The sequence below is a fragment of the Sciurus vulgaris genome (assembly GCF_902686455.1).
Source record: "Sciurus vulgaris genome assembly, chromosome: 9".
NCBI lineage: Eukaryota > Metazoa > Chordata > Mammalia > Rodentia > Sciuridae > Sciurus > Sciurus vulgaris.
Genome location: NC_136469.1, coordinates 37,607,258 through 37,619,546, shown reverse-complemented (window position 1 = coordinate 37,619,546; position 12,289 = coordinate 37,607,258). Strand labels below are relative to the sequence as shown.

Sequence of the window (12,289 nt, the reverse complement as noted above, 5' to 3'; positions counted from 1 at the left end):
TTCCTATAATCTCAACCCTCTTCTGCCAACACTCAAACATGCATACACATAAACATGCAAACACACACACACACACACACACACACACTCACAGAAAGGTTCTGACTCCTCTTGGCACAAAGTTTGGATCCACTTCATTAGGCTAACCTTCTGGGTCATTTCAATTCAGTTTCCAATCCTGAAATAATTAATGTATCCAAATCGGTCACTCCTTCACCTCCATCTCTCCCCATGCCCCACCCCTAGCTGCATCAGTATGAAACTCTGTTAAGATGTATTATCCATATTTGGGGGACACTGGAGAATTTTTTCACCCATATAGCATCATATGATCAGAGGTCCCATGCAGGTCTCTTTGTTGGTGTGAGAAAAAGAAAGCCCATCCTGCCAAGGAATAATCACTTAGAACTGTATGTCCTCTCCCTGCCTCCTTTTCAGATCCCTCTGAACTCTCTGAGGTGACTAAGCTCATAATTGGGATAGCATCCAACAAATAAAATGTGACTCTGTAATTTCATCAGCATCCATCCAAATTGTACTGAAACAGCTGCCGAGGCCTTTGGCCTCTTACTAACTGCTTGATTTTATTTATGCCAAAGGAAATGATTATGGTTTGGGTTAATATAATCACTTGCAGGCCCCAAGAATCCCCAAGCTTACAAAAGGTAAGTGGCTAATGTACATAAAAATATAGTGATTGGAAGATACTGTCTATTAGAGTCCTGCAATAGCTGAGTTTTTAAACTGGAATTTTAAAAGTTGCAGGAAATAAAGAGAGGAAATTCTTATGATTTAGATTGGTCATGAAAAATTCACTAACCAATTACTTCATCTCATCATGGCCACATTAAAGTTGTCTTTAATGACATAAGCATGCAGCTACCTCTAAGACAAAGAACATCATTAGAAGCGAGGCACCATGGCACATGCCTGTAATCCCAGCAGCTCTGGAGACTGAGACAGGAGGATCACGAGTTCAAAGCCAGCCTCAGCAATGGCGAGACCCTAGGCAACTTAGTGAGACTCTGTGTCTAAATAAAATACAAGATAGGACTGAGAACGTGTCTCAGTGGTTGAGTGCCCCTGAGTTCAATCCCCAGTACCCCAAAATAAAAATATAAAAGAACATCATTAGAAAAAAGGGCCAATTTTATTATTTTTGTTTTTCTGCTTCTCCTGTACATTAATGTGTTTATTCATCAGCCAATATTTATAAACATTTATCACCACCTGCTAAAATATATAGCTAAAACCAAACTTCACACAAAGCAATGGTCAAGTAGAAGACACAGAAAAGTAAGAAAGATCTTAACAACATAGCATATTATCGACATGAAAAGTTAATTACAAGGTATTATGAGACACTAAGAAAGAACCAACCCCAGTGACTTGGGGAGGTCACTGAAAACACCCAAGGGAAGCAACCTATCAGATAAAACCTGAAGGATCAACAGGAATGAGCCAGATAAACATGGTTAGAAACCACAGATTCAGGCAGGGAAAATACAAAATGAGCAAAGCACAAAAGGCTGGAGAAATCAAGTCTCATTTCAAGAACTGAAAGCAATTTCGTGGAGATGAATCTTTAAAGGATGAGGAAGAAGCAAATAGGAAAGATTCTTGATCCATAGGAGCTGAGGAGCAGAGAATTTATCCCAAATCAAAGGTCTTCTTTCTTAAGCCAGACACAAAAAGACAAATATGCATGTTTTCTCTTACAAGTAGAATCTAGAATTTGGAAAAATAAAAGATAACCTGAAAGTATTAGAAGGATGACTAGGGAAGAGGAAGGGGACCAGGAAAAGGAGAAAGGGGAGGAAATAACAGGGTGGGAAGAAGAGAGGACACCATCAAAGCATGATTTATGCACATGTGGAAATGTCAGTGAAACCCATAATTTGTGCATCTAATATGTGTTAATAATTATAATTTTATAATGTCTGAATTTCTAAAGTAGAGAAATGTCGTAATTAGATTTTGGTGGTTACCCCCATTACTCTGTTAACTAATGGAAAAGGAATTGGATGGGTGCCTGTTGAAAGCAGAGAATGAGTGCACAGAAAAACTCAGTTTGAAAATTGCTACAACTGAAGACTTAACACTATCCAGATTACTCTAATGAGCTTAAAGGAATCATTTTCAACAAAGAACATCCAAGGACATTAGGTTGTGGGGATGTTCAGGAATCTCTCATTTCTTCATTGGAAATGCTCCTGGTTGGTGCCTATAGGTTACCTTTTCTATCCAGAGCAAGGTTTTGCCAGGCCTTAGGATATACCAAATAGGGATTTACCATTCTTTATATTCGCCAATCACAACAACCTTATCCATTAGCATAATTGCAACTTAAGCTTGCCAAAACCACCATTAGCAACCAACTGTGACCTGAATCTAGAATCTGGATTCCAAGTATCATTCCTGAAAAAGTTACCATTATGTCCCATGAATTACAGACTGTCTACAAATTATATCATAATTACCAGGCACTACCTCAGTGTAGTCTCATTGCACCTCTCAAGTAATGAGAGTGAGTACGTAATTCACCTCCTGCTTTATGAGGTGTCTTAATCTGTTTTCTGCTACTCCAACAGAATACCACAGACTAGCCCAGTACTTCATAATAAGATTTAAAATTTATTCCTCACAGTTTTGGAGACTAGGACATCAAGGCAGTGAGCACCATATGGCAAGGGAGCTCACCTTTATAACAAAGCCACTCCTGTAGTAACTAACCCATGATGACAGCATTAATCCATTCATGAGGGCAGAGTCCCCTTGACCTACTCACCTCTTAAAGTTCTCACTGCCCAATCCTATCACAGTGGCAATTAAATTTCAACATGAGTTTTGGAAGGGACATTTAAGCCACAGTATAAGGTATAGAAAGGATTGAACAGCTCAGCTTCAATGATCACCACTACACACATGTTAGATGAGCTCAGAGGTTGGGAAAATGAGGGTGAGCTCAATTCACATGATCCCATCCATTATGGAATCTAAAAATGTTAGTCACACAGAAGTAGAAAGTAGAATAGAGCACCTTGGCGCATACCTATAATCCCAGAAGCTCCGGAGGCTGAGGCAGGAGGATCACAAGTTCAAAGCCAGTCTCAGCAACTTAGTGAGACCCAAAGCAACTCAGCAAGACTCTGTCTTTAAGTAAAATACAAAAAAGGCCGGAGATGTGGCTCAGTGATTGAGTGCCCCTGGGTTCAATCCCCAGTACCAAGAAAAAAAATAAATAAATAAACATAAAATAGAAAGGTAGAGGAAAAGGAGACAGAAAAATTTCATATAATAGGTACAAAAATACTTCTAATTAAATGGGAAATTAGTTTAATTTTTATAGTACAATAGGCTAACTATACAAAATTTATTAGACATTTCAAAATAATTAGAGAAGAAAGTCTGAAGTTTTCTAACATATAGAAATGATAATATTTGAGAAGATGGAAATGCTGATTATCCTGACTTGATCATTACACATTGTATACATGTATTAAATTATAATACTGTACCTATGAGTAAATACAAATAATATGTCAATTGAAATTTTAAGGAAGTTACATTTTTAAATAAAAACTTGACCATTGTTAATCAGCTTTCTGTTGCTATGACAAATACTTGAGATAGTCAACTTATGAAGAAAAAAATGCTAATTTTGACTCACAGTGTTAGAGATTTCAGTCCATAGTTTATTGGTCTCATTGTTTTGGGGCCCATGATCAGGCAGCTCCTCACTGCCAGGAGGCAAAGTGAGAGAAAGGGGCTGGATGTCCATTACACCTCCAAGAGCACTCCCCAGTGACCCAAGGCCTCCCACCAGCCTCTGCTTTATAAAAGCTCCCCCACCTCACAGTAGTTCCACAGGCTGGTGACTGCCTCTAACACACGAGCCTTTGGAGGATATTCCCAGATCCAAACGATAGCAACCATCAATATGGCTGGAGTCTCACAGTTTCTTTTGTGTTTTTTAAATACTTTAATGCATTTAAATTCTATCCACATCATTAGTAGCACAATATTGTGCCCGCAAAGATTATAAGCTCAATTTGGCAGATATGAAAAAATGAGGCAAGGGGTACTTGGGGAAGAGTGGGTTCTGAGGGTCTTAGAGAGCTCCTGTAAAGGGTATCTGGCTTCAATGTTCGGCTTCATTCTTGAGGCCCACGTTCATCTTTAGTGAACTGTTGGCATTCAGGCTCAATATTGCCAGATTTTCCAAATTTATCAGGACAATCTGGAAATGCAGATTTTTTTTAGTGGAAGTGTATGATTTCAAACTTGTGGCACCATAACTAATTCAAATTTTAAAGGTTTTGAGCAAGCATTGTATAGGCCAAAGAAAGCATATTTGCTGGCTAAAAGTGACTTTTAAACTATCAGTCAGTTGTCACCCTGAAGATTAGACAATCTCAAAAGCATTTTCTAGCCCTTTTACAGTGGGGAAAAAGTTAAGATGGCTTCACCTTCAGGAATTTAATCTCTTAAGTTATAAAATGCTGTGAGTGTAGCTTAGTAGTAGAATTTATTCCTAACATGCATGAGGCCCTGGGTTCAATCCTCATCACCATAAAACACACACACACACACACTCACACACAATTCTGGGATATATTGTGGACCAGAGATAAACATAAGTTTACACCAACAGGTTGCTCAGTGCCCTTCGGATTTCAAGAAATACTTCATCAGTATACATGATTAAATCTCATTCTTATTCACCTCATAACACAACAAATATTGGACAGTTTGAAACTGCCCAATAATAGTAAAAGACTACAGTGGTAATTTCTCCGAATAAACTAGTCACTGCTTTTATCTTGACCAAAATTTGAACAGAGTTTAACCATATCAAAAGTTAACATTAACAGGATGCGATGGCACGTGCCTGTAATCCCAGAGACTCAGGAGGCTGAGGCAAGAGGAATGCAAGTTTCAGGCCAACCTTGTCAACTTAGTAAGACCCTGTCCCAAAATAAAATAGAAAATGGCTAGGGATGTAGTTCAGAAGTAGAATGCTCCTGGGTTCAATCCCCACTTCCTAAAAAAAAAAAAAAAAAAAAAAAAAATTAGTTCATAGCATCAGGATAGTGTCATATAAACATAAAAGCAAATAGATTTTTTTCTCAATAATGAAATTTGAGAATAACATTCAAGAGTTCTAGATTTTTTAAAGTAATAATCATTTGTTATGCCTCACCAGTTTCTGGGTTAGATGGATAGCTCTAAACTGGGCCAGCATGGCTAATCTCTGTGGTCAGTTGGTGCTAAGGTCGGAGGCTGAAAGGTTTAGAATGACCTCACTTTTGAGCTTATGTGGGTGGGCTGACTGATCTAAGGAATCTCAGCTGGAGGACTTGCCTCTACTTCAAGTGATCTGGTTCCTTCACATAGCAGTCATAAGAGAAAGAAGGGACAAGTCTTCTTAGACTTCTTAGACTTAGCTCATCCATGTTACACATTCAGCTCTTATAAACATCTGAATTTGTGACTTCAAATCCACCCAAAGGACTTTCTCAGTCTCTGATGATGTCACATTTGATAATGTCCCATTGACCTGACTTTGGACTTATTCCCTGTCTGTGGCATACATCTGCCCTCTGCTACATAGGTATACCAACAGCAAGAATGGCCTCCCTGTACACATCTAGGAAGCGTACAAGAATTTTGCAATGTTGTGAGACCACCACTGTTGAACAACATTTATTTTTCTCTTCTAAAGCTGCATATGTTTGGAATGAGATACTGAGAAAGTATCTTAGTCCATTTTGTTCTTCTATAAGAGAATACCACAGAATGCATGATTTATAATGACTCGTGGAGACAGGGAAGTATCCAAAGTCAGGTCAATGGGACATTATCAAATGTGATGTTATCGAATGTGACATCATCAGAGACAGAGAAATCCAAAATCAAAGGTTGGCATCTATCAAGGCCTCCTTTCTGTGTCATCCCATGACAAAAGGGCAAAGAGAGGTAAAAGAGCCCAAGAGACAGAACTTGCAATCTTAAGCCCTTTGCAATCAACATTAATCCACTCATGAGCATGGAGTCCTCATAACCCAAACTCCCTCTGTGGGGATTAGGTTTCCCATACAAGCTTTTAAGAGTACATGTTCGAACCATAGAAGAGGTGACTTTTCTCTGGATTTCAGCTGGGCACGGTCTCCATTCTTTGTGGATGCTTTTTCCAATTTAGTTGAGATTTTTAACCATTTCATAGCTGTTCTCATTGAAGATCCCAAGAGCTTTGACACTAGAACTCTTCTGATATATTTAGGCACCACCCAATCAACTTCCATTCCTCCTGGTCTTCCTTTTTTTAACTTCTCATGGCTCCTTTCTCTTTGTGAGAAAAAAAAGTATCTTAAATAATTTTCTCTATTTTCTGCTTTATGGTTTAAATACTATCATCACTTTTCTAAGCATTGGCTCAATATCTTTTAAGTGAAGCCCTGAAGAAGATCTAATTTGCTTTGGGTCAGTAGAATGTCTAAAAGTCAAACTTAGCTGTTGCATTTTATGAATGCTCAAGAAGTCAAACAGAACCCTCCTGAAGACTCTCTCTTCATTAGAGGCTGTCCAATAATGAGAAAGATTAACGTGGTAATTTTTTAAATAAGCCACTCATTGCTTCTATCTTGGCATACATTCAAACAGAGTTTAACTACATTAAAATTTAATGCAATCTGGGTACAACTATGTGCAAATAGATTTTGTCCACTTGTGAAATTTGAGATTGATAATGCAAGGTGTTTTTTAATGTCTATAAAATGACTTGAATATCTTTGAATTGACCTCTTCTGCCTCCTTAGTTCAGACCGTTTGCATATAATCTCCTAAGAATCCCTTAGAAATAGAAACATTCATTCAGCCTCCACTTTGCATGGTATGCTGTTTAATTCTATTTTCCAACTTGTTCAAAATACTCTCTTGGGATAGTTAAGTAGTTTTAAAATTATACTTAACTCTTCATAAGAAGGCAATGAATCTAGCATATTATTTTTATAACCTATACATCTAAAGTTTTTTAAATATGAGTTATAAAAGTACAGAGATAACTAGCTAGAAATTTAGTGGTAAACTCTTAAACTACAGATGTATATGAAAACAACTTACCATTTTGACCCCAGCCTAAAGTGCTCAGCACAATTTGTAAAGTAATATTGTCACATGATGTTAAAAGAAAAGCCAAGTAACTTTTTGGGAGCTTGAATCCTGCCATTGTCTACCACTGAACCTACTGTTTAGGAAAACATTTTGCCTTTTGTCACATGCTGTCGCTAAGGTTTTTTTTTTCATCAGAGAGTGGTGGATTTCTGTCTGATTATAAGGACCCAATGAAAAACATCATTTCTGGGATGTGAAAAGAAAATACACCACAATTAGGAGAAAATATCAATCTGGGTGTTTCTGAGAATATTGGCATTGACAGAAACAGGGTGAGCTGAGGACTGAGGTGACAGATCTCTGGCCAGCTGGTCCTCCTCTGCTCTGGGAACTACATGTCAGGAAGAACATGGACAAATGTGATTCACTCAGGTGGAGGAAGAACTGAAATAATGCCATGTTTAAAAAATAAGATAAAGACCTCTGAGAGATCACAGTGTATTTAACAAAGAGAAGACTTGAGAAAACTGAAGTAACTCCCTGCAAATGTATGAACAACTGTCATGAAGAGGATCAGTCTCCTTGTGCTGATGCAGAACATGTGCCAGTAGATGGAAAAGATCCATTATCAGATGCTTTTCTTTTGGGGGGCCTATATAGTGGGTTTATTACTTTTTTATTTGTTCTAAATAGTTGTACATGACTGTAGAATGCATGTATACATTTTGATACATCATACACAAATGGAGTGTAATTTCTCATTTTTCCGATTGCACATACTGTAGGATCACATCAGTCACGAAGTTATGTATGTACATGAGGTAATAATGTCTGTTTCACTCTACTATCCTTCCTATCTCTTCTTTACTCCCCTGTACCTTACATAAAGTAATTCTGTTCTCCCCTAGCTTCCCACTTACTGTGAATTAGCATCCGCATATCAGAGAAAACATTCAGCCTTTTGTTTTTTGGGGTTTCCCTTAGCATGATATTCTTCATTTACCAGCAAACGCCATAATTTCATTCTTCTTTAAAGCTGAGTAATATTCCATTGTATATATTTATACCATGTTTTCTTTATCCATTCATCCATTGAAGGACACCTAGGTTGGTTCCATAGTTTAGCTATTATGAATTGAGCTGCTATGAACATTGATGTGGCTGCATCACTGTAGTATGCTGATTTTAAGACCTTTGGGCATAAACCAAAGAGTGGGATAACTGGATCAAATGGTGGTTCTATTCCAAGTTTTATGAGGAATATCCATACTGCTTTCCATAATGCTTTCACCATTTTGCTTTCCCACCAGCAAAAAGGTATGAGTGTACCTTTTTCCCCACATCCTTGCCAACATTTATTGTTTCTTGTATTCTTGAAAATTGCCATTCTGACTGGAGTGAGACGAAATCTTAGAGTAGTTTTGCTTAGCATTTCTCTAATTGCTAGAGATATTGAACATTTTTGCATATATTTGTTGATCAATTATATTTCTTCTGTGAAATGTCTGTTTAGTTCCTTAGCCCATTTATTGATTGGGGTATTTGGGGTTCTGGTGTTTTATTTTGTCTTGTTTTGTTTTGTTGAGTTCTTACATATCCTAGAAATTAATGCTTTATCAGAGGTGCACGTGGTAAAGATTTTCTCCCAATCTGTAGGTTTTCTCTTTATGTTATTGTTTCTTTTGCAGAGAAGTTTTTTGGTTTGAATCATCCCATTTATTGATTCTTGATTTAACTTCCTGTGCTTTAACTACAGAACACTAAAGAAAGAAGTTGAAGAAGAACTTAGAAGATGGAAAGACCTCCCATGCTCCTGGATAGGCAGAATTAATATTGTCGAAATGGCCATACTACCACAAGTGTTATACAAATTTAATGCAACTCCTATTAAAAACTCAATGACATTCTTCATAGAACTAGAAAAAGCAATCATGAAATTCATTTGGAAAAATAAGAGACCCAGAATAGCCAGAGCAATCCTTAGCAAGAAAAGTGAAGCAGGAGGCATCACAATACCAGACCTCAAACTATACTACAGAGCAATAATAGAAAAAAATGGCATGGTACTGGCACAAAACAGACACATAGGCCAATGGTACAGAAAAGAAGACACAGAGACTAACGCACATAAATACAACTATCTCATACTAGACCAAGGTGCCAAAAACATTTACTGGAGAAAACATAGCCTATTAAACAGATGGTGTAGGGGAAAATGGAAAGTCATATGTAACAAAATGAAATTAAATCTTTATCTCTCACCCTGCATGAAACTCAACTCAAAGTGGATCAAAGACTTAAGCACTAGAACAGAGACCCTATGACTACTAGAAGAAAAAGTAGGCCCAAATCTTCACCCTCTCAGCCTAGGATCTGACTTCCTTAATAGATGCTTTTTTTCTGGCTAACGAGAAGGCAAAACCCTTTTACAGTCAGAGTTGACCAGAAAGAATGCGTCCCCTTCAAACAATATATAAATATCGCAAAGGTGACCTGCAAAAGGAAATGCCACAGAAAGAATCTTAGCATTGGAAAGGTTGAATTTTAATGTTCCTTTGCTTCCTCTGGCCTGAAACCTAATGGTCAAAAAGCATGAGTGTCAAGAATTTGCATCATGGATACCAGGGTTCTTTTGTTCTCTGTGAAGTTGGGTTTTGCCATTCTTAACCAGTTTCTACTCTTGCCGATTATCAGACATATTATATTCAGTTGAGAGCGTAGGGCCTCGAATGACAACGTATTCTGGATAATGTTGGCTAGTACCTTCATTTCTAACACATCCTCTTGAGGATCTTCTCAAAGAATGATTCAGGAATCCGAAGACAAAGACTTGACAGAAGCACCCAGGTTTCTCAGGCAGACACTAAAGAGAAAATGAAGCATAAAGTAGCTGTAAGAATGGAAGAATCATGGGGAAAATCCTGGTGATCTGAACTTTAAAAAATAAAAATAAAAAATAAAAACATTTTTTTAAAATGTATTCGGCAAAAGTCTTTGAAACATAAGGGGTCAGGACTCTTTTTAATCTTCTGTACTTGAACATGGCAAAGGAAGCCTGACTGGAGGCCAGGCTCTGTGTTCTGGGTCTCTGAATTTAGATCAATAGCATCTGAACTCAAAAGGGAGTCTCTCACCCTTAGGTGTCTCCACTCTTCTCTTTCAGCCCTAACTGACTCCATTATTCTTCACTCCCCCACACGTAGCAGTGCCCTAGAGATGGCCCGAAGGTTTTCTCCCTTGACCCAGCCCCCCCCCCCCAAAAAAAAATCACTTCTGGGAAGCAAATGATTGTTTTTCAGTGTTAAGTTAGGATTGAGAAAGTTCTCTGCGCGGCTTCTTAAGGGGGAACATTACATTTTCCCTTCTGCGCTGAGAACTTGCAAGCCACCCCTTGTTTTCTGGTAATTGGGTGACCCCTGCTGGTCATAAGGAGACATTACAGCCATTTCTAATTTAGGCCTTCCGCATTTAATTCCAGTTATCAGACTGTTAACTGCCACGTTCCAAAATTCAATTCACCTTTACTTCGATGTGATAACTTTTATGAATACCTGTTGTACATTAAGTGTCGTCCTTATACATTAAACCCAGATTGTTTTGAAACCCCTCCTCATAAAATAATTAAATCTATAGTCAAGAATAACATCTTCCTTTGTTAACACTCTGTGCTGGTGAGTTTTAATGATTCAGTGGTCTCATGCTGACAGAGAAGATGACAATTTTTATATTTTCTTGAAAAATAACGCATCGGCAATAAACACGGGGACTGCTACATTTTGAGGCCCAGTTGGCTGCACAAAAAAACATTTGCTTAACTCCTCGGCCCAGTGCTCCCATTGATTGAACATACATAGCTACCCAACCATGGCACAAGGTAATCTATGGCTTACACAGCCAGAAAGGACTTTAAATAAGGTTAAAAACATCCCACCACTTTAAAAATCAACAGCTTATCCTCCCTGGACCACTCCATCTGTAAAACCATTAGCATTTATCTATTGAATAAGTTTTTATTTGGGGCACCAGTATGTAAAAAGCTTAAAATAGGGTAGGGAAAAGAGGAACTGGATAATAAGTCGGAAATGGGAGAAAGCAGCCCCATCTCAGCTGCAACAATATTAAATCTATATATTTTGAGCCTCTCACCTGTTCCTATGTGTTAAATTATTTATTTCGGTGGATCTCGGTTTCTTTTATAGAGTTTCTCATCTATTTCATAGCAAGAGTAAAATGATAGCATATACCTAATTCCCTAAGTATTATAAAGACTAGCAATATCTCACCTCCCTACTCCACTCTACTCAATAATTCACTGTAAGCAAAAGCAAACCTTCAAAACGATTGTATTAGATATCTCTGTGGGATTTAACTGCAGCTTACTTTAGCCAGGGCAGAGATGAGCAAGCTTCAGTTCATCCTATCAAGTGTGATTCTTAAATTTCTTTAAAGAAAATAAAGGAAATTCCATTTCCTATAGTCTCAGAGGTCAACCCAACAAGAATATGGAGCCTTGTGGCTTAGCGCCAGGTCCTGGGTTCAATCCCCAGCATAGTGGGGGCAGGGGAGGAAGTAGGAGTACAAGGTAGCAGAAGAGAAGGTGAAAGATTGAACTCTTACTAGTCTTACCAGCTGTATGGATGTATACATGCCCGTGTGCTTCATATATACAACAAATGTCCATATGTTAATTATTAGTGAATGTCATCAATGTGAAAGGTAGAATCACCCTGATTACTAAATAAATTTATGGGATTTAAATGAGAGACACCACCTGTTACCTTGTGGTTTTGCACTGTTAAATTTTAGGCACGTACACTGTATCACCTGCCTTTCTTTAGACATTGCAAACCAAGCTATTATTTATTCTATTTATTCATGCTTTCCCTTGAAAAGTCAATCCTCCCTAGACCCTGAGATATTTTTGTTGTGTGTGTGTGCATGTGTGTGTTTAACTCTGAATTCCCATCTCTGTTTACCTTCATCTTCCTGGCAGTGAAATGCCTCAAACTGAATACAATATCCCAGACTTTTGAAAAAGGTCTCCATGACTTTCTAATGATAATGACCTTGCCTAAGCTTTGAACATCAGACTGTTTAGAAACCAGCAAATTCACAGCCTTATCCACTTAAAGTCTCATCACACTCCCGTGTTTTATTTATTGGGATGTCTCATCCT

General features: G+C 37.9%; 1 long non-coding RNA gene across 1 annotated transcript in view; it reads right to left on the bottom strand.

Annotated features, from left to right (window-relative positions):
- Nucleotides 1-4,897: 4,897 nt before the first annotated feature.
- The window catches only part of LOC306670062, a 117,126-nt gene continuing 109,734 nt past the window's right edge, over nucleotides 4,898-12,289 (bottom strand). The window contains exons 3-5 of the long non-coding RNA XR_013766308.1: nucleotides 9,877-9,976; nucleotides 8,181-8,305; nucleotides 4,898-5,044 (exon numbers count right to left, since the gene is read on the bottom strand). This is a non-coding gene — a long non-coding RNA (uncharacterized lncRNA). The remainder of the gene's footprint in view (nucleotides 5,045-8,180; nucleotides 8,306-9,876; nucleotides 9,977-12,289) is intronic.